Source organism: Rattus norvegicus, chromosome 15 (genome assembly GCF_036323735.1).
Source record: "Rattus norvegicus strain BN/NHsdMcwi chromosome 15, GRCr8, whole genome shotgun sequence".
In the NCBI taxonomy this organism is placed as follows: domain Eukaryota; kingdom Metazoa; phylum Chordata; class Mammalia; order Rodentia; family Muridae; genus Rattus; species Rattus norvegicus.
Window position 1 is genome coordinate 104826892 of NC_086033.1, and position 26334 is coordinate 104853225.

The 26334-nt window shown below is 50.1% G+C and overlaps 1 protein-coding gene across 3 annotated transcripts in view; it reads right to left on the minus strand.

Moving 5' to 3' along the window:
• Positions 1–26334, minus strand: part of Stk24 (serine/threonine kinase 24) — a 95969-nt gene that overhangs the window by 56336 nt on the left and 13299 nt on the right. Inside the window, exon 1 of one of the 3 annotated variants that reach the window (XM_063274470.1) lies at positions 11317–11340. The exons of the other annotated variants lie outside the window; for them this stretch is intronic. The gene's annotated coding sequence lies outside the window, so the exon portion shown is untranslated. Of the gene's footprint in view, positions 1–11316; positions 11341–26334 lie in introns of those variants that run through there. 3 annotated transcript variants of the gene reach the window in all.

Below are 26334 nucleotides of genomic sequence, written 5' to 3' on the forward strand. Positions count from 1 at the left end.
TGGGAATACCTCCATCAACACAAATAAAACCCTGTTCTGACCAATTGGAGCAGCTGCCATGAGCCCAGTCACCTGCTGTCCTTATAACCTCCAAAGCCCCTACAACCCTCCCACTGATGACAGCCACAAGCCCTAGTACACATGCATGACCATACACCACACATACACACACACACACACACACACACACACGCACACGCACACGCACACACACGCACACACACACACATTTGGGGAGGGGTGATTTGAAAAAGAATGGCTCCCATATATGCTTGGTCTCCAGTTGTGGGACTGTTTGGGAAGGATACATGTGGTCTTGGTGGAGAAGGTATGTCACTAGGGGCAGGTTTGGGGCTTCAAAAGGTCCCTGCCATACCCTGTGAGCTCTCAGCGGTCCCTGCCACCATGCCTCCAACTTTCAGCATGACTTCTTGACCTTCCGTCGTATTCAAACCTTATCTTGGTTCCCTTTAATCGGGAACAAGGTTTAGAAAAGCTCCAAGTTCTTGACATACTTAATCATACGAAGGTCATAACCCTTAACAACTAAGCAAAGTAAATAGCAATGCAGTGTCCCAGATCCAAAGCCCAAGCTTCACCTGGGCTCTGAGAAGACCTTTCTGCCATGGTCTCGAAGCACACAGGAGAGCCTACAGCCAACACCCGCGCAGAAGTTCTTCACTGGGTTCAGACAGAGAAGAGCTAACAACACCCCCCACTCCACCCTCACCCCCCGGGAAAGCAGAGTCTTGCCACGCCACAGTGCGCTGGACTGAAGTGCTGCATTCGTGCCCTTACTCTTGAGAGGGCCCAGCAAGCTCCTACAAGGACTCGTGCCATTATGGACTTCTGGGGGAAAGGTCGGTCTAAATCCAATCCCAGTGCTCAGAATTTAGACTTGAAGAAATTCTATGTAGCCAGTTCCCACAGACAAGCTTGCCACATAATTACAACTCCTTCACCCTTAACTCTGCTTTCTGCACACAAAGGCACCTCCCTTTTCAGTTACCCTGAATGACTGACCATTCGTTGTGAAACGTTACACTGCTCCATCTAGACAAGACTTGTCAGTCACTGCTCTGTGGCAGTGAAGAGACACTAAGACCACGGCAACTATAAAGGAGTTTACAGTTGGGAGCTGGCTTGCAGTTTCATTGGCTTAACTCATGATCGTCACTGCAGGGAGAACAAGGGTGGGCCAGCGGACAGGCACTGAAACAGGAACTGAGATCTCACATCTTATTGGAAGCTGAAGGCAGAGAAAACGAAACTGAGTCTGGCATGGGCTTTTGAACCTCAAACTGCACCTGGGTCCCAGTGACACACCTCCTGGACAAGGCCACACCACCTAACCTTTCCTAAATAGACCACCCACTGGAATGCAAATATATGAGCCATTGTTACCCAAACCACAACTAACCCTACAAAAATGTCAGTAAAAAATTATAAAATTGGGCTGGAGAGATGGCTCAGCGGTTAAGAGCACTCGACTGCTCTTCCAGAGGTCATGAGTTCAATTCCCAGCAACCACATGGTGGCTCACAACCATCTGTAAAGAGATCTGATGCCCTCTTCTGGTGTATATGAAGACAGCTACAGTGTACTTATATATAATAAATGAATAAATAAAAAAATTATAAAATTAAAGATACATGGGCTGACTCTTACACATTTAAGCGGTTGCCTCCTCCTTGAAAGTCTGAATGTAGGCACAGTGATAGCAGACAGGCTAGCTCAGAAGATTCCTAATGTGAGGGCTGGTATCACTCACTTCCATTTCCAAGCACATAGCACATGGGGCACATGCAGCACATGGGACACGTGCAGCACATGGGACACATGCATGCAGCACATAGCACATGCGACACATGCAGCACATAGCACATGGGACACATGCAGCACATGGGACACGTGCAGCACATGGGACATGCGACACGTGCAGCACATAGCACATGAGACACATGCAGCACATAGCACATGGGACACATGCAACACATAGCACATGGGACACGTGCAGCACATAGCACATGGGACACGTGCAGCACATGGGACATGCGACACATGCAGCACATAGCACATGGGACACATGCAGCATATAGCACATGGAACACATGCAGCACATAGCACATGGGACACATAGCACATGGGACACATACAGCACATAGCACATGAAGCACATAGCACATGGGACACATGCAGCGCATAGCACATGCGGCACATAGCACATAGCTCTGGCAGCAAGTGACATGTCACAGCATCCTCTTGGAGCACTGGGCCAGAGTGCAGCTGGCACTCAGTCTCTGGTCACAGTGGCAAACAGCTGGTACTCTGTGGCAGACCCTGCTGCCCGACGATATCGCCCTGTAGGTCAGAGCGATATTCTAACTATATTCTCAATCTGGGACAATTTCAATTTGTGCATATAAGTCCAGGAGCAACTGAACATCTACCCAGGAAAATGACTAGATATCAATTAAATGAGAAAGATGAGGTGAGAGCATGTCCCCATTATAGACAGATCCTCTGCCTCTGGGAAAGCCAACAGTAGGTATTTTAGTTCTCTGTCTTTCTGTCTGCCTGACACCCACACCCACACCCACACCCACACCCCACACCCCCATGATCAGGGAAGCTAAGCTTCCCCTAGCTGGTGCTGTGGTCTGACATTCCCGTACCTGCTCTACACCACAGCACCATCCCTGCAATACCGAGGGCATGAGCTGATTGTAGGCATGGCAACCTTCTGCCCCTCTGAGCCTGGCAGGCATCTCGCCTCCTGAAGGTGAACTGGGTCAGAGAATCCCTGCTTCACCCCAACTGGATGCACTTCATCCAGCCTGGCCGAGTCCTACACCAACAGAGCCCTGTGCAAGCTTGTTCCTCAATGTAAATTTAGTCCTGTGTACCTGGCTCCCCCGCCCCAGGTCATCAATACTGCTCCTGACTACCTACCAGTCCCTAAAGCCAGAAGCTCTGTCCCCAGTTCCTTTCTTGCCCTTACATCTAAACCATGCCCATCATTCTTCTAAAATCCTCGCTCCCTTGCCCTTGCAGCGGCCTCCCCCGACTAAACTAGTCCAGAGGCTGACCATGTTCTGATGAAAGCCTTCCTCAGAGTCCATGGTTTATTTCCCTTCACTGATTAATGCTAGTAAAGGCTTGAAGGCTGAAGTCACAGTTTGGGAGCCTGAACCCCTGAACTCCTTTCTCATCTTCCCACTCACCCTCCCACCGCCCAACTAGCACTGCCTGCAAGTACCAGCAGTTACACATAACTTCATCTGTAGAGAAATCTCCACGGTGACAAAATTCTAGACATGGTGATTGGATCCGTGTTTGCTGGGCACACAGGGTGATAGGAACTGGGGACAGCTTCTGCAGTAGTGACTGTCACAAAACACATGTGACCCAAAGTGCATGCAAAGCTAGTGAAATCTGAATTGAGGTCTGCACCCAAGTCTATAACAATAAGACCACCATTGATTCCACAGTGAACTGTGGTTAGTAAGACATTCACCCTGGGGACAGACTCAACATGCTTCTAACGTCTCAGCCACATGCAACAAGTTTGTTAAGGGACTAAGCCATGCTTAGAGGCAATATGACCCTGTGACTGCCGTCTCCAAAGACTGCGAGTAAAGCTCTGGGACACCAGCAAGCATCTCCTCACAGTAGCACTAAGGCGGGGGCACTTTAGAAATCGCCAAAAGCAACGGCCAAAATGCTCAATGACAGGAGGACACGGGAACACATGACCACACCACATACACACACACACTCCACACCCCACACGACTGGGTTATTTCCTTAGCCTGGACTATTTCCAGTTGAACTTCTAATTATTTTTCTCATGGGTAACAAATCTTTGAGCTAATTGGCAAGCCAAAAAAAAAAAAAAAAAAAACCCCAAAATCCTGGAACGCCACACCGAGGAATTAAGCTGAGCATTAGCCTCTAGAGGCTTTTAATGGGGAAATCCGTCCTGGCCGTTCACAGGTGGAGTCTACCCACATGAGACTCTCCACTCCGCCAAGGTGCGAGTTCAATCAGCCTCCATGAAATGTTCTTTTAGAAACTCCCAAGACATGTACAAAAAGCATATAAACCAGAGAGAACTAAGAAAAACCGAATGTCCTTTTATGGGGAGTTTTCTGGACAAAATAATTGCAAGGAGAAATCTCTGCAGGACTCAAACACACAGATCGAAGGAAGATAGCCCTAGCCTGGCTACCTGAGCAAGTGTCCCCTCTGGAAAGATATCAACCGAGGTCGCAGTCACACTTTACAGGGATCCTGGTGAGCCCCTGTATGCTATGCAACAGTTGCCCCAGACATGGTGTGGCATGACTCAACAGGGGAGCTTGAAGGGCTCCTGACAGTTTTACACCCTCCCAGAGCCAGGTCACTCTGGGCTTCTGCTGGGGAGTGGGTTTATGTGGTGCTTTCTCCTCCTTGGAACCTCATCCTCACAGGTTCTAATGCAAGGGGTGCTTGGGGTGGGCATCACCACCACCACCGCCACACCCCACAGCGCCTGCCACCTACACATCTCTCTACCCTCTCTGAAGTGAACAGAACCAACAACCACAGGACACCCAAATCTCGGGAATACTGGGTGACCTCACCAGGAAGTCCTCTGCCAGGGAGAGGTTCTCCACCTGGGTTGCCAAAAGGAGTCTTTAAGTTACCAGTCTACACCAGCTGAATAGGAACCTTTGGGGAGGTGAACGCAGTATCCCCATGAGGTTATGCTCTTAGAGCAGGAAGTTCCCACCCCAGCAGTAACACCCAGGAAGCTCTCAACCCAGCTCCTAGAGCATCTGGAGAGGGACTACACGACCACAGAGGAGCCGGCCTGGCAGCTCAATTCCCATACTGAACTCTCAGCTCACCTGCATCTGGGGCTCAGCCCACGCCCAGTGTTAGGATTCAAGTAAGAACCCCCCCCCCCGCCCCCGAAAAGGGTTCATGTATTGGAAGGCTTGCCTCAAACTGGTGATCCTACCTGGAGTGTTTGAATCTTGACGGTTGACCTCATCAGTATATCAATGCACTGATGACATCATTCCATGGTGACACAGGAGGTAGTGAGAATGGCTGGAGGGAGCAGGGGTATGCCTGGACTTTGCCTCATGCCCCTCTGAAGTGACATTCTGCACCACTTACACCCAGAAACAGGCACTTACTAAAGTAGTGAAGAATTAGCGTACCTTGTGTTCCCTAAGCCCAGAAGATGGTAGGATATAAGCTTTCTGATTGATCTCCAAACCACAAACGTTCATTTGCCAACTGAATTATTGCCCTGGCTTGCCTCCCCACTGGTGTGATAAAACACTGACTCAGGTGAGTCAGAGAGGAAAGGGTAACGTGTCACCCATGTCCTGATTGCTGTCAGTCTTTGTGAGAAAGCAGAGGCAGAAGCTACTGAGGTGAGCGTCCTACTAGCTTGCTCAGCCTGAGCCCTCCCATGAAGACCAAGGGTCTAGAAAATGCCAAACCAACTCACCTATTGGCCAGTCTAATAGAGGCGTTTTCTCGACTGATGTCCCGCATGCAGATAACCCTAGTTTGTGACAAAATAACCAAAAAATCCCACGAGCCAGCACAAACTCATCTTTAGCAAAATGACTCAAAGAAACTGTAACAGAGTTGGCACTCTTCTCTCTCAAAGGAAGTGCCATTGTTAAGTGAATGACAAGGAATCACTATTTAAATGAGACCTAAACCGCAGGTTCATACAAAAGTCACAGCGACCTTTCTCATCGAGCTCTACAAGGTGAACTGTGAGGCGGAAAGGTCTGGTTTCTTTGGGAAGTTGGTTATGTCAAATGATGAGCGCCGCTGCCTGCCCAGAGGACTGGACTGCAGCCGCTGGTCTGTGTGTGCCGTCTGCCTGCCCAGAGGACTGGACTGCAGCCGCTGAGTCATGTTTGCTGTTTGCTGCAGAGCTGCACTGCTGCCAAAGACGATGGAGCTCACCCCCAAGAACTACTGCTGACCAGGTCCACTTCCCTCATTCCCAATAACGTTTATCTTCCACCACCTCTGCTGGGTGGTGGGCTAGAGAACCCTTATTAAAAGGTTACATAAAAAAACGTATGCCTACATAACCGCCACCTTATCCACAAGCTAATGGAAAATCGCGCCTGTGCAGCTCTTCATGCTCAGCCCCTTTAGACACAAACGCTGCCTCATTGTTCTGCTTTAAAAAGCTCGGCCATACCCCAGAGCAGAGTGATCTAGAAGAAAATCTCAACAATTATCCCACAGAACTGACAGATAAGAATGGGGGGGGGGGGGAGGACTTTGTGTCCAAACAACTAAGAGAGACTCCCATTACTCAGGGGTCCTACTGCCAACATCAGCCAGCAGATGTTTCTGTCTACCATGAAACCATGCTGGTGACAGTGGCTGCCCTGCAAGTCCAGCACTCAGGAGGCAGAGGAAGAGCTCGCTCACGTGCAAGGCTAGCCTCATCTATGCAACAAGACTGTCCCCAAGCAGAACCGTGGCTGAGGAGATGGCTTAGTAGTTGCAAGCACAGGGTACTGAGTTTGGTTCCCAGCACCAACATCACAACCATCTCGCTCTAGTTCCAGGGGCTAGTCACGTGTACACGCACACACGCACGCACACACGCACGCACGCACGCACGCACGCACACACGCACACACGCACGCACGCACACACGCACGCACGATTAAACTTTTATTTTTAAAGAACAAAGTAAATTCAGGTTTAAAAAGCATTATAAATAAGGAGGAAGCTGGGTATGGGGGTTTGTGATTTGTATGCCTTAAATCCCAGTACTCCAATAGATCTGCAATGGAGTTCCAAGTTCAAGACTAGCTGGTCCTCATGACAGTTCAAGCTAACCAGGGCCAAGGAGGGTGTGGAGGATCCGGGTCAGGGGTGGCGGACATGGCGTTGGGAAACAGACACAATGAAGAAAATAAAAATTGGCCTTCTTCCTAGCCTGTGTCTCTCTCTGTCCCACCCCTCAACCCCATTACTCTAGGGAGGAGATGGTTCTGGGAGGTCATGAGAAAGTAAACAAGGCTCAGAACATGAGGGCAAGCAGGGTCCATGCATAGACGTACTACTTCCTTCTTGGCAGGAGTCGATCAAAGTGAATCTAGGCTGGCCCAGGGCATTCCCTGGGGCACCTACCTCCCCGCCCCCCTTCCAGCCATGTTGAGACCTGAGGGCTGGAGAAGCTAAGGAACCGAGCTCTGGCTTCAGTTACCTGTGGGTCAAAGTTCTCCAACCAAATCCCCCCACCCAGGGCACACTGCTACCCAAGCCCCAAGGATGGAGCCCTCTGCAGCTCCGCAGCGCCCCTAGCGGTTCTGTATGCAATTGTCAACAGAGGCTCTTGCACAGAGGAGAGAGATGGCTCAGAGCTGGACAGCCACATAAAAGCTGGGTGTGGCCATGCGTGCACCTGTAAGCCCCGGCTCTGTGGAGGACAGATACAGGGGGACTCCTGGGACCTGATGGCTAACGGCCACCCTCCAAGTTCAAAGAGAGATCCTGTCATAACGGAGTAAGACAGGGTAATAGAACAGGACACAATGTCCTCCTCTGACCTTTGTACACATACTGCAAGCACATATGCACACACAGCAGTCAGAGGCAGAAAGAGAAAAATAGAGGTCAGGGTTTTCCTGGAGATATCAAGCAGGACCAGAGATGAAGTCAGGACTACTTTGTTGGGCTTGGAAAAAATAAAATAAAATCACAAAGAAATTATGTAGCTTGTTGGTAAATGGATATTGCACTTTTTATTAACACAAAAAATGCAAAACAACAAAGAACCTTGCGGAATATTGCGTGTGTATGTAGCCAGAGTTCATAAACTGAACCACAGCAGTCCCACTCAAGCAGGCCACATGCTGGGCTGACTGAAAAGCACTCCAGAACAGTCCAGTGAGAAGCTACCGAACTTCACAGCAGGGTGCAGACAATTGCAGGCCAACCCTTGCACAATCTCATCATGCACAGCCCAGAGTGGAGTAGAAGCCCGGTCTCCTGTGGGCTGGGAGAATTACCCAGAAAAGTACTGTAGAAGCCACATCCCTCTCGGCTCACCTGACTCCAGGGATGCTGACCTGGCAAAGCAAACCCTAGTCACACCATAACACCACCAAGAGTGAAACCTGATACCACCTCGCAGGTGAGCTCACCCTCCCATGAATAGTTTATAAAAGCAGGAGCAGTGAGTGTCAAGAAACCAAGCATTCTAGAAACCAAGCCAACCTGGGGATATGCAGACTTCAGTCAATGATAGAGTCCTTTACCTGAGGGAACTTGGCCTTTAGAGGCTACTAAAAGCCTACTTGCCTCAAAAGCTCACAGGGCAGCACACATATCCTGCTGGGCATGAGGGCCTTCTGCTCTAGCTTAGGCAGGGCATCAGGGGCAGGGCAAGAATAGCACTGCACATAAGTCATTCAGTGTTAGCCAAGCCCTGCTTCTCACTGAAACCCCGAGGCTCTGTGCCCTTGGACAACTGGCACCAAGTAAGCTGTCCCATGAAACTGCTTACAGAAATGAGAACTCCATGGTGGCACGCCAGACTGGGTCACGATACTTCCGTAAGAGGCACAGTGCACATTTCAAAAACTTCAGGGCACAGGGAAACACACACACACACACACCCTCGTTTTGCTCACGAGTTGACAGATGCTGGCAGACCATCAGACCATCAGAAGGTTGATACAAAACGGCCGGTACATCGCCTGGCCAGGCCAGGGATTCATTATACTGGGGATTATGGCCAAGAACACCAGGAAATACCATAGTCTCCAGAAGCATTTTTGGTGCACCATCTCCGAGCACCGAAACCACGTTGTCTATTGTACTATCATCAGCATTTCAGAAATGCAGAACAAGTCCCTTATCCAGAACACGGTACAACTCTAGTTAACCCTAAAAACCAGTCTGTCTTCCTGCTGTTCCGCTTCGCCATGACTCCCTCAGACCCAGCTAAGGGACAGGCTATTTGTCAAGGTCACTCACTTTCATAGTGGAGTAGTAGGAATCTACTGAACGGTTAGCCGGTCCCCTCAAGAGACTTTAACTAGGGAAGGACCGCTCATCCTCACACCTCTACCATCAGACAGAGTCCACCTGGGGTAGGAATCCTTCCCTAGAACGGGCTCTTACCTCTGTGCCTCACTATCATTTGCTCTGAACTGTCCCCTACACTGAGCTAGTTAGCACAGGAGACATTCCATAAGTCTGCTGAGTGTATCAGGAGATGACCCAGAGGCAGGTGCCTGCTGCCTGCAGAACAAGGACCCAGCAGACCAGAGGAGACACTGCAGTCTTAGGAGAATGCTCAAAGGCAAGCTGCAGCTAGCACTCTTATCTCTTAACCTGGAACATCCTACTGCCTCATTATACACACAAGGAACCAACCCAACACTGACCCCCCCCCCCAATCAGATTCTCAGCTCTGAGGAGGGGACCCAGGCCAGGCCATGTCATTGTTCTGTGCCTGGGCAAGTTGCCGGGAGGATGCTCATAGGAGACAGGCAAGCAGCTGCTTCTGTTAGCAGCATTCCACTCTGTTCCAGCCACGCCCAGGCCTGAGGCCTCACCGGAAGCCCCCAGCACTTAGGAAAGCAGATTTCCAGGTAGGAAGGGCCTGAGGTCTCTGTCCAGTTGAGCCCGGCTCTGCTGCTCTGTGAAAAGAGAAGTCACCTCTGCAAAGCTTCATTTTTTACAATGCTCAGGAGGCCCGGAGAAACAGGACCACTACAAATTGTTGCTGGTCAAAGGTCATGTGGCCAGTTCAGAAAGCAGCACGGCAATTTCTCAAGATGTAAGTGGAGGTAAGCCATGGTGCGGCAAGGCAGAGACAGACCCATCTTTATAAGTTTGAGGCCTGGTCTTCAGGCCACTCGGAGCCACACACTGACAGTCCCAAAAGAGGGGAGGAGACAGAGACAGGTGTTAAACTGAGCCCAGGCATTCAGGCCTGCAACCCCAGCTATCTGGGAGGCTAATGCAGGTGAACCAAGGCTTGTCTGGACTATAGAACCTCTGTCGCCATAAAAAGGAGGAAAAGGGTTGGGGATGTAGCTAAGAGCTTTGTGGAGCAGTAGAATTATGTAGAACCCAGCAAGCACAGGGCTCTAGGTTCCATTCCCAGGACCACAGACACAGAAATAACTGAGACATGCACACACACAGCCACTGTATGGAAAGAGCCAATGGCATGTGTTTCCATTCATACAAAAAACCAGGGGAAGGCAAAGTTACAGAACCACAACATACAAAGTAGACTGCTGTGGTCTTGGGCTGGGGTGTGAGACAGATGGCACGGGGCTGGGATGGAATGAGAGGGAGTCAAGACCGGTACATCGTTTGGTGGTGGTCTCCGGACAGTCGAAAATGGTGGTGGTCTCCGGACAGTCGCTGAATTGCGCACCTGAAGTGAGCATCCTGGTTCATAAATGCACCTCAGCAAAGCCATTTAAAAGAAACCACACTTGAAAGAGCACAGGAACCCTAAGGGCAAATGCCTTTTCCTGTGCCTCTTCAGTACAGGGTGACAGCATGCATGACCAGTGAACGAAGACCTGGTACGGGATGACAGCATGCATGACCAGTGAATGAAGACCTGCTTTGCTGTGATTCGAAACTTGATGACTTAAACACATCCGGTCTTCTGCCAGGCAACCTGAAACACGGTCAGCACTCGCGATGTACCGAGACAGGCAGGGGTGCACAGCGGTAAAGCCTCCTCTCCAAGGAGGATCTCAACTTCAAGGCCAGCCTGCACCAAGTCCAGTGGCTGCTTCTGTTCATGTAACAACACCCTTCCTCACCTACAGCTCTCACCTGAGCGACCTAAGGACAGTTAGGTGACAGGGACAACAAAGCACTCGATGTGACATCAGATCTGTCACTTCGTACTTGTAAGTAGCTACTTTAATACTTACCTCTCTAGGGATGGGTCCGATGTGGAGAAGCAAACTGCCTAACCCTTACCACTCATGAAGTAAACACAGGCAGGGACAGGATTGAGGCTGTACTTCAATAGCATGGGGATGTCTTATTTACTCAGTGATCTGTAGGCAGGAGCATCCCAGAAGCCCAGGGTTAATGTGTTTGCACCGAATTCTCCAGCATGAGGAAAATGGCGAGTAATATATTCCCACCCATACATCACCACTGCTGCCTTAGTGCTCAGCGGTGCGTGATGCAGTCCACCTATTGACATGCCGTCACAGCGGAAAGGTAAAACCTTACATTAGAAAAGGAGATTGAGGGGCTGGGGATTTGGCTCAGTGGTAGAGCGCTTACCTAGGAAGTGCAAGGCCCTGGGTTCGGTCCCCAGCTCTGAAAAAAAGAACCAAGAAAAAAAAAAAAAGAAAAGAAAAGGTGATTGAGCAGGTCCCACCCTAAGCACGGCCTTTTGAGAGCATCCAGAGCCACAGCTTCCCATCCTATCCCCTCAATGCTGTTCTCAGCCTTCTGGTGGATTTCAACCACGGGCCACTCATAACTTCCTGCTTCTGCCCACCTGGAAGACTGAGGCCACATTGGACTGCGCTAGGCTCTGGACATGGAAATCGGCGCTTATGAGCCGGTGTCTTCCTCACTGCCTTCCACCAGCCCCGCTGCTGAACAGTACACCGGCCACTTTCACGTATTTTAAGGATAGACTTAAATAAGCAACCCTCTGGGAGGTTTGTGATCCTAAATAAACACTGCTCAATAAGCAGTGTTCCCAGCCTGCTCCCGGTCAGGTGAAGGACAAAAAGACCGTCTAAAACAACAGTCACTCAGACAACCACCACCAGAGAACAGCTCTACTAGGACTTTGGTTCCAGCTCCTGGCCCTCCGCACTACAGATGGTAACTGAAATGCAGGCAAACTTCGTGGATTCTATGAGTCTGTCTTCTGTAGCTATAACGAAGTACCTGAGGCTAAATCACAAAGATGTTTACTTAGCTCAGTCTTGATGGTGGTCAAAAGCACAGTGTGGGTCGCCCTTGACTGTGTCACGTGGCATGCAGCACCACACAGAACACATGAAAGAGAGAAAGACAGACAGACAGACAGACAGACAGACAGACAGACAGACACACACACACACACACACACACACACACACACACACGGCAGAGAAGGAGCCCAGAACATGGCAGAAGCCAGAATTTCCTGCCGATGGTTCCTCACCCTTCTTTAGCCACCTTTTCTCTCATTAGAACCAAGCAGGGCATCCTACACGCCTGCCTTAATCTCTTTCCAGGGCAAGCACTTCCCACTGGTTCCACCTTACCTCTTTTTAACATAGTCACACTGGGGAGCAAGCTTCCATCACAAGAAGACCTGGGACACACACTCAAACCTTATCCAAATCACAGCACGGATTTTGGGTTCAAGTCCACCGTGCTTTTCAGAACCTAGAGACCATCTTCAGGTCGATTCACTGCTATCACATTAAGAAAGGAAACATTAAAGCATGGCAGAGCCTGGAACACAAATGGATTTTCCCAGGTCCTCACCTCCACACATCTGTGAAACCTTCGCCCCGTATGCCGAGAGCGAGAGCAAAAGGCAAAGGCCCGCATGGTCTGCCGGTGGAGCCTAGACAACACTTTCTTATACTTCCAGTCTATGCATCCCACTGTGAGCACTTCCCACGTATGGCCACAACAACTCAACTTACACCCACACCCTGTAATCTCTCAACCCAAACTCCAAAACTACAGCCCAGTAAGAACAGGTGTATTTGTGGGAAAAACAGAACAGAAAGCACATCTCAGAAACACCCAGCATGCACGGAGGAAGGAGCCTGCCTTCAGCTACTCTGGGCCTCAAAAGGCCAGTAGAAATGGGAAAGTGGGGAGGGGAGGGCATGACCCCGCTCTCCAGCTGGGAAAAAATAGCTACAAACACCACCCTCCAATAAAACCCCTCTCTTCCCAAGTACCCGAGAGCTATTTCTTTCCCAAAAAAGACCTCAGCACTTCAAGGACAGACCAAATAAATAACGCAACAGATTTGCTCCCCGGGGCTGGACTGCCCTGGGAGGCTCGAGTACTGAACGGTAGCCCTCAGTTACTCAGGTACAGTAACTCAGCCCTAACCCTTTAGAAGGACAAAGCTTCGTGGATGTGCTAGAGTCTCCCCTACGGACTGTTCCGCAGTGATGGGCCACAGTCCCAGCCACCCAGGAGATACATACACCTCTCTCTGTGAGTTTGTTTCCAGAGGTTTCCTGAACAGGCAAGACTCAAGAACGGGAGCCACTCCATCCCACAGACTAGAGTCCCAGAATGAACAAAAGAAAAGGCTAGTGGGGACGAGACTGAGGACATGGCTGAGGACCGGGCGTGACCTCTCGCTCCCAACACCCCGCTTTCCCAACCACGAGGATTGTCCTGCAGGTGAACAAAACACCCCCCTCCCCCCACCCACGTTGCTCTTTTCTCAACAAGGAAAAGAAACTGACTCGTAAGATCAACCATGTACAGAGCGGTCGTGTTTCACTGCGGTCAATCTTGATGCTAGACTTGTGTGAACAGTACCCACAAACTGACAGACGCGAGAGGAACAGCCCTATCATGGAGTCAGTGACACTACAGGAACTTGAGTTTAAAAAGAAGAGCCCTCAAGCAGAAAGCATCAAATGATAGGCACATTCATGCGACTGTCCTCTGAAATAAGACCATGAAAACGAGATGCGGGGAGGCCAGAAAATTAGGTATTACCTTTAGTCAATTCCATGACAGTCACCCAGGACGACTCGTGACGAGGGCATCTCAAGACCCCTGCTAAGAGAAGTTTTTCCAGGACAGCCAAAAAGAGAAGTGCTCACAAGAGCTGCTAGATGTCTCAGCTCTTAAGTGTGCACAGACAGACAGACATCCCTTTATCACACTTGTAAACGAATGGAAAGAATAGCAAAAATCCCCACCCTGAAGGTAAGGCCAAGGTGAGTGGAAGACTAATGGGTGTTGGCAGCGCCCATCCCTGACCTCAGCACTCAGGAGTCAGAGCAGAGGCAGGAGGATGGCTGTGCCAAGTCAGCCTTGAGACAAGACCGAGAACAGAGCCTGTCTCAGAACACAGGATCAAGGGGAAGGGGAAACTAGACAAGTGGGGAGATTGACAGTCGATGAAGCCGTTCATCCTTTATAAAGCTGTAACCTATTTATATTGGTTACACTCGTGTAGAAATTATCTAAGAACAAAAGGGGGAGTTTGGCTCACTCTCAGGTTTTACCCAGGTCCTTTTAGACCCACGAACTTCAGCAAACTCCCATGGTGGTGGGCATGAGTGTCGGAGAAAAGCCCTCACCTCATAAACAGAAAGCAGACAGGGTAGGACAGGCACGAACATCAAAGGCACACACCCTGGGACCGACCTCCTTCCTCCAGTTTGGCTCATCCTGATTTCACAATTTCACAAAATACAGCCACCTGCCAGACAGCAGGCATTCAACCCAGCAGCCTGGGGAGGAGCACATCTTAGTCAAACCACATACACCTCATGCAGCCAACCAGACAGCATTAATTACAGGACTTGATTCTGTATCAGTTGAGGGGAAGAAGAAATAATGTATACATTTCAGAAAGATATAAGATTTACACGTAGGAGGATGTACAATAAATGTTAACACTGGTTATTGACTTCCCTCGTCCTAGTGTTAGCACTAAACCTTTTTTTTAATTCTATGGGAAAAGCAGGCTCCGAAAATTCTGTTTTGGAGGGGGGAGAGTGTGAGAGATCAATAAGGCCAGGCTAAGGGCTGGAGAGGTCACTCAGCAGTTAAGAGCTCAGTGTTCTTCCAGAGGACCCAAGTTCAATTTGCGTTTGACCCCAGCACTCACATGGAGTGGCTCACGACTGCTCATGACTCCAGTTCACACACCTGAGGCCTCCACTGACACGGAGCTCACATGTGTACCTGCATGGACATGAGCACAGGGGCAGGGGACACACACTCACACATCACGCACACCCCTGCACATACTCGCATGGACACACACGTGCACACGCACACACTCACATGTGCACACGCACCCCTACACACACTCGCATGGACACACACGTGCACACACTCACACGTGCACACACTCACCCCTGCACACACACCCCTGCACACACTCGCATGGACACACACGTGCACACACTCACACGTGCGCGCACACACCTGCACACGAGCGTGCACGTGTGTGCATACTGACACGACTTCTCTACCCTAGACCAAGCTGGATGATGACTCTAAGGCATCACATGTTGGACACCATATTAAATGTTTTGAATTGAATGATACCAAACACTCTGTGTTGTTTTTAAACAATTCTTTTCATAAGGAAAATCAACAAACAAGAAGAAAATGCTCAAAAAAATATTTACTAACCCACTAAATATTTTTTTAGGTTTTTTGTTTCTTTACCGAAATTACTAAGATAAAAGTTTAAAGACTTGATGAAGTCTGTTGTTGTTTTGAGACAGGTCTCACTGTATAGACCAGTTAGCCTCTAACTCACAGGCATCAGTCAGCCTGCGCCTCCTGAATGCCCACACGTCCAGCAATTTAATCTGACGTGTCTGAGTGCCTGCCTGCATGTACATTTGTGCAAATGTACGGCTGAGAACAGAGCATCGAATCCAGACACTGGTTTTAAGATGGTGGGCTGCTCTGTGGGTGCTAACCAAACCCAGGTCCTGTACAAGAGCAGCAGGTGCTCTTAACCACTGAGCCGTGTCTCTAGCCCTCCGGCAGGACTCTCTTAAGACGCCACGACCCACCCACGCCCCTCCTGAAGCCTTTGTCTCTTAACCAAAGGGCTGAGGGTACAGAAGTGGGTGATACGGTACACTTAGAACCACACCAAGACATTCACTATGGTGAAGGCAGAGGAGGCAGGCATGCGCCACAGGTCCCAGCATCCACCCAGCACAGGGGCTACCACAGAGCTCAAGTACAGAACTTTCTGACTTTCAAAGGCCTGCTTCCCCAGTGCCAGGAGAGCTACAAAAACCAAGCCAACATCCCTACGGTGACTCATTTTAGAGAGCACCTCGTAATTTTTTTTTCTTCTTAAATGATGAAGTCACACAGCCAAACAGCTTCAATTATGGTTAACCTTACCAAAGGGTGGCCCAGTTTTGCCAAGAACTATGGTGAGTTGGGGCTTTCTTCTGTCACCAGGCTAGCCCAAGTCCCAAACACTCCTGTCACCCTCCCAGACCACCTGCAGGACCTTCTTGGTCTGCGGCTCAACAACCCAGAGATAAGCAGGTCAGCTTATCTTTCCAGCGCCTCCCACGACAGACAGGCCTCATCTCATGAGTGCACACAGGGAAACCCCCATCGCAGAAAATCAAATTTCCATTTCTCTCTCCCGCTGATGTGCCAAGCAGCAAACAGCAATCGAAAAGAGTCAAGACACACGCTCGCCAACACAGCCCACTAAGTCCTCCTGTGGCCCTCCTGTGGCCATTTACACCTGACCTCTAAGGACTTCAGCCTGAAGTTTTTTCTTCCCTAAAGGTTTTTAAATACAACTTTTATGCTGGGGGGAGGGGGGACTGAATGATTTGGTAGGAAAAAAAAAAGATATATACAGGCGTTTGCTGTTTTAAACGTCCACAATTCATGCAGTGGCAAGCCATGGGTGAAGACGCTCAGCCAGGGAGGTGAAAGCCAAGACTATAAAACCCAGTTTTAGCTTCAAGACTCGCAACTTGTTCATCAAGCACCTAGTAGCCTGGCCTTGGTCCAAGTCTTTGCTGGTAACTGAACCAAACAAGAAGTGCAGCACACACCTTTCCTGCACCCTGGACCACAGCCTCCTTCACATGCACAGTGCACACTCCCGTAAGCCCAGCCCAAGCTATCAGTGCGGTTCTGGTCCACGCACAAGCTTGGCCAAGGCAACTGTAGTGAAGAGGCTCACCAGTCCCCGTCCCTGCCGCTTCCTCAGAAGTCAATGGAGAGAGAGCCTACCTCCCTCTATTCCAGCGGGCAGAGCCCTGGAGAACCTGATGAACATGTGGGCACACGGACTCAGGTCCATGCCGCCTCCTCCTAGCCATCTGCCTCTCAACTTCAGTCTTCCCACATGATAAAACCAGACAGGAAGTGCACACAAAATATAGTTCTCTTGGCAATAAAATACGAAGAAGGGGTTTTGGTTGGTTGGTTGGTTGGTTGGTTGGTTGGTTGGTTGGTTTTCCAAGACAGGGTTTCTCTGTGTAGCCCTGGCTCTCCCAGAACTCACTCTGTAGACCAAACTGTCCTCGGACTCAAGAGATTTTATTTTTTGTTGTTGCTTCCCCACCCACACCCACAGAATCTCACTACAGACTAGGCTGGCCTCAAACTCAGAGAGATCCTCCTGCCTCTGTCCCTCAAGCGCCAGAATTAAAGCTGAGTGTCACCACACCCCGCCTAAGATTTTATTTTTTATTGCATTTATTTACTGTGTGTGCGCGTACGCCATATGCACGGACACAGATGTAGAGTCAACTTTTTTGAGTCGCTTCTCTCCTACCATGCGGGTCCAGGACACTAATCTCAGCTTCAGGTTCACAGCAAGCACCTAGTCCTGGCCCATCCCACTGGCCCCAGAAAGGTTCTATCTTTGTTTTTCCTTTTTTTCACTGGTATTTACAAATGTTGCCGTTAGTCTTTACCCTGGAACCTTAAGTGCATTTTTTTCCCTGAGCACAATGTGCAACAGCACAGAATCAGACGACTGTGGCACACAGGACTTTCTCATTTGGTGGCTGAATACAGGACATTCAATTACACAAGTGATGACAAGTGCCGGTTTACCCTCACACATACATGACTGCACACACTTCACTATTCTTCATGTAGCACGGTGCCGCTCTATATAAAGTAAATAAATTACTCCATGAATGTGACCCCTACCAGGCATACACAAGCTCTCCCAGGTAAGCCCCAAACTGTTTCAGAGCTGCCTCCAGTCACGAGCAGCAGTTCTATACAGATAACGCACGCAGCGCACTGCCAGCTGGACTCATACAGTGCCCTCCACTAGCCTGGTGCTACACTTCAGTCTACCCCAGCTGCTAGAAGCAAGTGTCCTACACTAGGTAACTTACAAACAACAGAAACACTGCTCACAGCTCTGGAGCATGAAAACCCTTCACCCCAAGGCCCCAGCAGATACAGGGCAGCGGTCTGCTCCTCAGAGTTGACACAAGGCAGAAGGGACTAGCAAGCTCCCTCGGGCCTCCTTCTCGTCAAACACTAACCCTACCTGTGAGGTCTCCATGCTCACCAATCTTCCCAAATGTCCTCTTCCCTTCGCAACCTATAGCAACCTATAGCCCAAGCTGGACTCAAACTAGCATGGTTCCCCTGCCTCAACCCCTCCCTTACCATTACCTAGGGAATTAGGTTCCCACCTTACAGGCTGACATATAATCTGGGGACACACAGCCCACAGCCCTTTCCTGCCTGGCTCCATGTTCTAAGCTCACAGAGAAGGGGGTCGTCACTGCCCACACTTGCTTGGCTGAATGCTCTTGCTTCCACAGGTGTGTGGCTAACACTTCACGGTTTATAGTAGCTAGAAGTGAGACACTGTAGGTTCCCTCTGACAGGGAGATTAGACCTGCACTCTAGCTTACACCATCCACCCAGCTGCTAGTCGCCCAAATCTGGTAAAATTCTCTGCACAAAGTGAAATCTGTGGCTCCAGCTCCTGTTTTGAGAGGAAGCAGCCCTGTCCCACAGCAGGTCGGTCTTCCCAGGGCCGGCAGTCGCAGGATCACCAAAGCCCAGCCTCAACTCCCAACGCTGGTCTCCCATGGACTCCTGACCTTTCTCATGGAGAACACCCCTGGCTCCAAGTTGAAAGTGCACGTTTCAATGTTATTTTTGCATAAAATGTTTAGCTCAGAGGCTCCTGCAGAGTAAAACTAAATCACTTAAACGGTCCACAGCATCAAGCACCCCCACCTCAACACTGACAATAAGCAGGCAGCCCTCAGAGCTCAGCTCTCTATCCCTAATTCATACTAAAGGCTAGGTTCACTCACTTTAGAACGAACGTATCTGCAGGGCTGCAGAATGGCTCAGGAGCTAAAAGTGGCACTGACTGCTCTTGCAAAGGACCTGAGTAAAACCATGGAGGTCTACAGTTTTCTACTGATCCCACATTACCTATATATGGATGTGGGGGGTGGAGAGAGCTGCAGGGCGGGCATGGGACACAGCCATTCTAAGCAAGAGCTACACACATCCGGATCATCCCTTAGTGTTGTGAAACACAGTCCTCCAGCCAAGCCCCCTGAGCTAACAGTTCACCTAAAAGAGCATATACGCTTTGGGGAGGAAGAAGCCATGTAGTGTTTTCCCCTGCCACCATACCAAATGGTCACCCAGGGGAACCAGGACAGTGGAAAGGTACCTGGGACCTAGACACCAAATTCAGTGCCTCGAGAAGTTTGTCATGAGAGAGGCAGGAGGCAGACCATCTAACCAGTCCCCACTCCCTAACTCTGGAGAGAGCTTATCCAATGACTCAGCTGGGAGGGCCTGTGAGAAAAATCAGAGGGGGTCCAGACTAGCGGAGAGGCTTAACAACCCCACTGAGATTCTCCCGTCAAAGCTGGGTGGTGGCAGCACACACCTTTAATCCCAGCACTCTGGAAGGAGAGGCAAAGGCAGGTGGATCTCTGTGAGTTCAAGGCCAGCCTGGTCTAAGAGTAAAAATTCCAGGAAAGCCACCCTGTCCTGAAAAAAGAGGAAAGGAAACCTTTAGACCAGGCTCAGCTGCCTGTTGAAGGCACTCTGCACCTCAGGTTAGGAGGATTCCTTCCCTGGGGAGAGGTAAATCCCATCCACCCTCAGAGTCTGGGAATCAACAACAAACCCAAGTTCACCCTAGGGAACCGATGTGTTCACTGAGTCCCTTCGTGGGCAACCTCCAGCAGCTGCAGTCAGGTCTCCACCCAGTATGAAGGATGGCATCCTCACAGCCACACAGATGGAGACCCTCCGTCTTCCTCGGCCTCTATACTCCTGCCCCTCCAGAGACCACGTGCAAGTGTGCAAGCAGGGCAAAACTGCATGCAGGTGATTTTGAGGGGCAGCTGCAAGAAACAGAACCTCACAGCAAGCATAATAAATGACAGAATGAACCTTAGGACTGCCGTCCACTCGTCTAAACCCACAGAACAACCCACAGAGCGTGGAGTAATGAGCCCCAGACTGGGGCAGCTCAATGGAGGAGCTCTTGCCTGGCACATGTGGAGCAGGCCCTGTGTTTTAATTCCTTCTGCTACCAAAAATAAATAAATAGCATGAGCCCCGAAGCCACCCAGATGGCGTACATCACCAATGCTGACAACCCGGGCTCAATTTCTGGGACCCACACAGGAGAGGGTAAGAACCAATTCTGTGTGGGTCCTCTGACACCCACGACACACCACGACAAAGGCATTCACTCATTCATCCATACACACACACACACACACACACACACACACACACACACACCAAACAGAATTAAAAAGCAAGTGCTAACAGCTGGGCAGTGGCAGTGCAAGCCTTTAATCCTAGCACTAGGGAGTCAGAGGCAGGCAGATCTCTTTGAGCTGGAGGTCAACCTGGTCTATAAACAGAGTTCCTGGGCGGCGGATGCTACACAGAAAGACCATTCTCAAAGAGAGAGGAGTGGGGGAGGGGTGTGTGTGAGTCCTGAAAGCAACCATAGACTTCACATGACCGTGAGGCCACGCCAAGGCTGCTCTGTGGGCCCAGCTGTGGAAAACGGTACTCTTCACTTACAACTTACCTGGGCAAAGCCCAGAAAAGGACAGAATAAATGTCCCCTTCCTCCAAATCCCAGAGAGCACTGCTTCCCAAATACTTACTTCCAACTGCCCTTAATAGACCTGTTCCTAAAAGTTAAAATCACTAATACATCTTCTGTGCCTGAGACAGTAACATGGGAGCCCTGAGGAGCTGCTGGGGTCCACACATTGTCACCTCCACATCTCCAAGTTACCATCAACACAGGGCCTTTACAGGGTGAAGAAAACAAGAGTCAGAAGAGCCCAAAATCTCTTCCCCAGTAAAACTAACACATTAGTTTAAATGCCTCCGTCATACAGACAAGAGATAACTTAGAATTAAAATCATCCAGCACACAATAATCCTAACACTGCTCCTGGCTTCCATCCTTCCTCTCTGGGGGACAGCCATTCTCAACAGCCACACTGTGAATCCATGGTCTTCCCCACACAGACACAACCTTAACTGTGGCCATGATGCCAGGTCACTCGATTACCTTCCAAGGGCAAACCCCTGAGCAGTGCTGCAAGTAAGAGCAGCCTGCATATATACACCAACCACTCTCCTACGCAGCATGCCTGGCCATGCTCCTCCCTGAGAGTTGCCTGTGAGAAGTCCCTCTGGAGGGAGAACTCTCTGCTGGGACTTCTCTACCCTACCTTGGGAAACATACACTTGCTTACCCGGCTGGTTTCTCAGCCCTGGGTTAGGGACAGGGTGTAGACCAGGCCAAGAAGCACCTTCCTAAAAACCTGCACTAGCATTACTGGTAAAGGGTGTTCCTGGTCCTCCAGGATCACCTCAGGACAGCTGAGGACCATTCTAACAGTTGGGCAAGGATCTCGGTCCCTGGGAGCACACGGGGATGATGCAGGAAGACAAACCTGGTCTTTTCAGGCACATGAGCAAGTGAGTCTCTGAGAAACCCTCTAACACAGCGGATCTTAAGCCCCAATAACGAGAATTCAGCCCCAGAAAACACCATCCAATTCAGGAAGCACAGCTTCACTCACCCAGCTGAAAGCCCTAAGACTGAGCCTACAAAAGGCCCAGCAGCTTCCTGTGCATGTAGCCCAAGACCAGGACTTCAGGCAGCCCCCTGTTAAGAGTTAGTCGCTCACTGTGAAGTCATGTTCTGACTTCCCACAGAACTGACATCCATTCAACTATCTGGCAGGGAGATTTGGGGTCGAAATAAAATCTGTATAGTAGGTATTCAGGGCTCTGACATGATTTTCTTCATCAGACCTTTCAAAGGAAGGCTGGAGGGATGGTTATGAGGACCCACTCCTCTTCCAGAGGACTGGGTTGGATTCCCGTTGCCCACTACAAGGCAGTCCACAGCAGTGTGAACTCCAGCTCCAGGCATCCAGCGCCCTCTTCTGGCCTCCATGGGCACTACGTGCCCGTGGTGCACCGCAAGCATTCAAGTAAAGCACCCGTAAACAGAAAAACAAACAAATGTTGAAACTTTCAAAACGAAAACGATTCCACCTGGGGCAGGCACTACCCACTCCCGTGGTCATGTGGGCGTCAGGGTTCAGCCTAGAACTCTCAGTAGAGAGCAAGCCAAGACCTGCAGGACCTCGCTTGGTGGGGCAATCTCACAGACTCCTCCCTTTCAGTCACTCAGTCACACCCGTTCCTAGGTTGCTTGCAGCCACTTGACCTACTTAGCGTATGGCTCCCTGACCTGGACTCTTCCCCAAGCTCCAGACCCATTTATGGATGTGGCTGTCCACACCCCCTCCTCCAGTCCACTTACAGAAGTCCCTGTCACCACAGGTTCTTCACGTCCACACTCTGTGCCAGCTGGCAGCCCCAGGTCTATTAACCCACAGCCATGGCCTTCCCAGGCTCTGCAGACTCCAACGCCAAGCCTGCCCTTCTGCCAAGCACCTCAGCCCACACGGATACCTCCCTCCTCAGACAAGAGTGGCAGCAGACCAGGCTCCCCAGTCCAACAAAACTGTTGTTACAAAACTCAAGGGGTAAAGAAATACTCCCAAGACTTCCACACCGTGAGTGGGCTCCCGGCCAAACGACAAGGTGGGACAACCCCTCTGACATCTTCTTTTCACCAAGTAAGAAAAATCCAGTCCCTGGGCACTCAGGGACACGTCAAGTCCCTACGCTTCCACACAACCTGCTTGGATTCCGTCTTGAAAAGAAATCCTCATTATATTTATCCCAGCATGTGCGTGGGAATCAGAGAACCCAGGGAACGGAGTCTGTCTTTCTACAACATGGATCTCAGAGATGGATCAGGCCACCAGGCTTGGTAAAGTTTCACCCTCTGACCTTCTCATCGGGTGGAAAAGAAACCCTTTACAGCAGGTGTGTTGGTTCACACCTGTAATCTCGGCAATCCAGAGGTTAAGGTGAAGTGCTGAGTCGGGGGCTAGCCTGTGCCATGCTGAGCTCTGAGCCATCCTGGAACACAGTGTGAGATCCAGCTAATCAAGTAAGGCAACAAAAAGGTAAAATCCTTTGAAAGGCTGTCACGTGGTAATAGCCGAAGCTTGCCCTGTGTCCCTGCCTCCTCCTTCAGACACTACCACATTCAGATGTGCTACATGCACATGCAGACCTGTGATTCCAGCCCCAGTGCTCCAGTCAGAATGGGACAAACGGCAGCCTCCCTACAAAGCCCAGAGCTCCATTCCCCTCATGGTAAAAGCTGCGAACCTTTCATTCCCTAGCAATTATTCTTTCCTCTGATCATTAAGGGCTGCCGCCTACTGGAACTATCAATTTCAAAAGGAGAAATCAAGTTCCCTTGGAAGGGACAGTAAGCCCGCAGCTGCTCAGCACCAGGAAGGAAGTTAAGAGAGAGAAATCCTACAGGTCAAGCTCACTCACCTCTCCTGACCAATCAGAACTGACTTGTACCCACAGCAGAGACCACCCTGCTCTGAAAGTTATTTAAACAAACAAAGCCCTTCCTCCTCCCAGCTCTTACGATTTGGGTACAGGCTGAAACTTGCCCACCCTCGGAAAAACAGTGGGAAAAGATGCTTCTTTCTGAACACCAGAGAAGTGATCACAAAAGCCAGGTGTTGGTGGAACGCTCCTTTAAACCCAACAGTCAGAGACAGATGGTCAGATTTGTGCATTCACAGACAGCCAGGGTTATGTAAAGAGGCCCTGTCTCCAAAAAAAAAAAAAATAAGGGTTGGGGATTTAGCTCAGTGGTAGAGGGCTTGCCTAGCAAGCACAAGGCCCTGAGTTTGGTCCCCAGCTCCGGAAAAAAAAAAAAAGAAAGAAAATAAATAAATAAATAAATAACAACAGTCATAGTCAAATAGGAAGTACCTGCCACTAATCTACCGTAAGCACTGTTAGGTCAACGAATGGCCATCAGGCTACTCTTGGTTGCTGGGCTCAAACCAGGAACATCACTAGGAAGCCTGGCAACATCTGTTCTTTCACTGTGCGTAGCCCAAGTTCAAGAGTTAAGTCACTGAATAATCAAGGGCACATGACAGGAACCGGAACATGGCGGCAGGCCTCCGTAATCCCTAGCCACAGATGGTCCAGGTTCGGTTCCTAGCACCACAAGGCAGCTCACAACCATTTGTTAACCATGACTCTGGTTAACTTAACGCTGCCTTCTGGCCTCCACAGTTCCCAGTCATATATACAGTTCACACACACATAGGCAAATCACCCATACAGGTAAAGTTGGCCAAAACTAAGTCATTTTTTAAAAGGCTATTTTAAAACAAGAGTCATCAAATGGTTGTGTGACAATTTACAATACGATTCTAAAATTGGGCATGTTGGTACAACTGCTGGTAAGCCTAGCATTCAGGAGGGGGAAGCGGGAGGCTCACAAGTTTTCCCTTTCCAGCTACAAGGTGAGTTCAAGGCCTGCCTGGACTAGCATAGATGAAGCTGGGTCACAAAGAGGGAGGGTAGGGCTGGGGAGAGGGCTCCATTCATAATACTGACATGCAAATAGACAGGACCAAGTTTGATGTCCATCACCCATGCTCCCAGTACGAGAGGGGGTGAGACACAGCTCCCAGCAGTCGGCTGGCCGGTTTAGATGTACCTATGAGCTCCGTGCAGTGAGAAACCTTGTCTCAAAGAGTAAGATAAAACATGACTGAGGAAGACACTAACATTATCTCTAGCCTCCACACTCACACTGTAGAACATACCCGTGTGCGTGCTGTGGGACACACACACACACACACACACACACACACACACACTCTCACACTCCAGAACAACCTGTGTACGTGCAGACCCATGTAGGTGGAAACACAACTCTAACGCCCCCACCCTACAATTCATGCTGCTTGCCTTTATCTGGCCTCTGCACGTGCTGCAAAGTCACCAAGAACCTAGAAGCGCTCCCATCCAACCCACTCTTTAAAACACAGCGGGGCAAGGAGTAAGGAGCCCGGTCTTACAAACGCCACTGTTCAGTGTGTGCAACGCAATTAACCACAGGGAACTCAATGCTTCCCAAGCAAGAGCGCGTGCACGGCAGGGATGTGTGGGTAAGTAACCATTCCTTCTCCAGAAACAAAAAGGTACACCAGTATGTTCCTACCTAGACTTCTGACCTGGAGGCCCAGCAAGACGCTCAAACAGCAAAGGCAACTGCCACCATGCCTGATGGCCTGCTGCACCTGAGGGCAGTAGTCAAGAGAACTAGAACGTCTACAAGCATGCTGTGGCATGAACAGACAGACAGACAGACAGACAGGCTGACTTCTGCCCTGGAAATCAGCAGGCCTTGTATTAGAGAAGGAGAGAAACCTGTTAGGAACCTAAGATAAAACACATCATCCTAAGATTATGGAAATTCAGGATGGTTTATGGTCCAGTTTTAAAGAAGACATGGCCGGGCACCTGCCTTATGGGTGCCACCACCTAAAGCTTCACATACACGCAGAGGACGGAGAAGTGGGCAAAGCAGAAACACGGGCTGAGGGGTGGTGCTCCCCGGGGAGGGAGTGCCCTCCTCTCCCAGTCCTCACACCCAGTTCACACTGTTTTCCACAGTCTGTGCCCACACAGCATGGCCAGTGCAGGAAAGGGGCTGGCAGAGACAGCAGATAAGCAACACGAGCCCTTCCGCCCGCTAAGTCTCAGAGGCCCCGCTATCACAGGCCTCCAGCAGGACAGGCTGCAGACTCTGCTGCAGGAAGACTGAGGACCGGAACCCCCCACAGCTACAGTCGAAACATCCCATGCAACAGGTCATACATTAAAAAAGGGGGATGGAGTTTCAGCCGTGCATGGTGCCTCCTGCCTTTAATCCCAGCACTTGGTCTACACAGCAGTTCCAGAACAGCTAGAGCTACAAAACAGAGAAACTCTAAAACCACAACAAAACAACCAAAAGTCTACTACTCTTAAACAATTTAAGCTGTTGTCACCTTAGCTCTTCACAGCAGTTACGGTCACATGCCGAGGGTGGACTGATGACATCGTCAGAGCAGGAGCGCTTCCACAGCAGAGCTCCAGAACTGCTACATTCCACAGGCACCTTCAGAAAACCATCGCTTA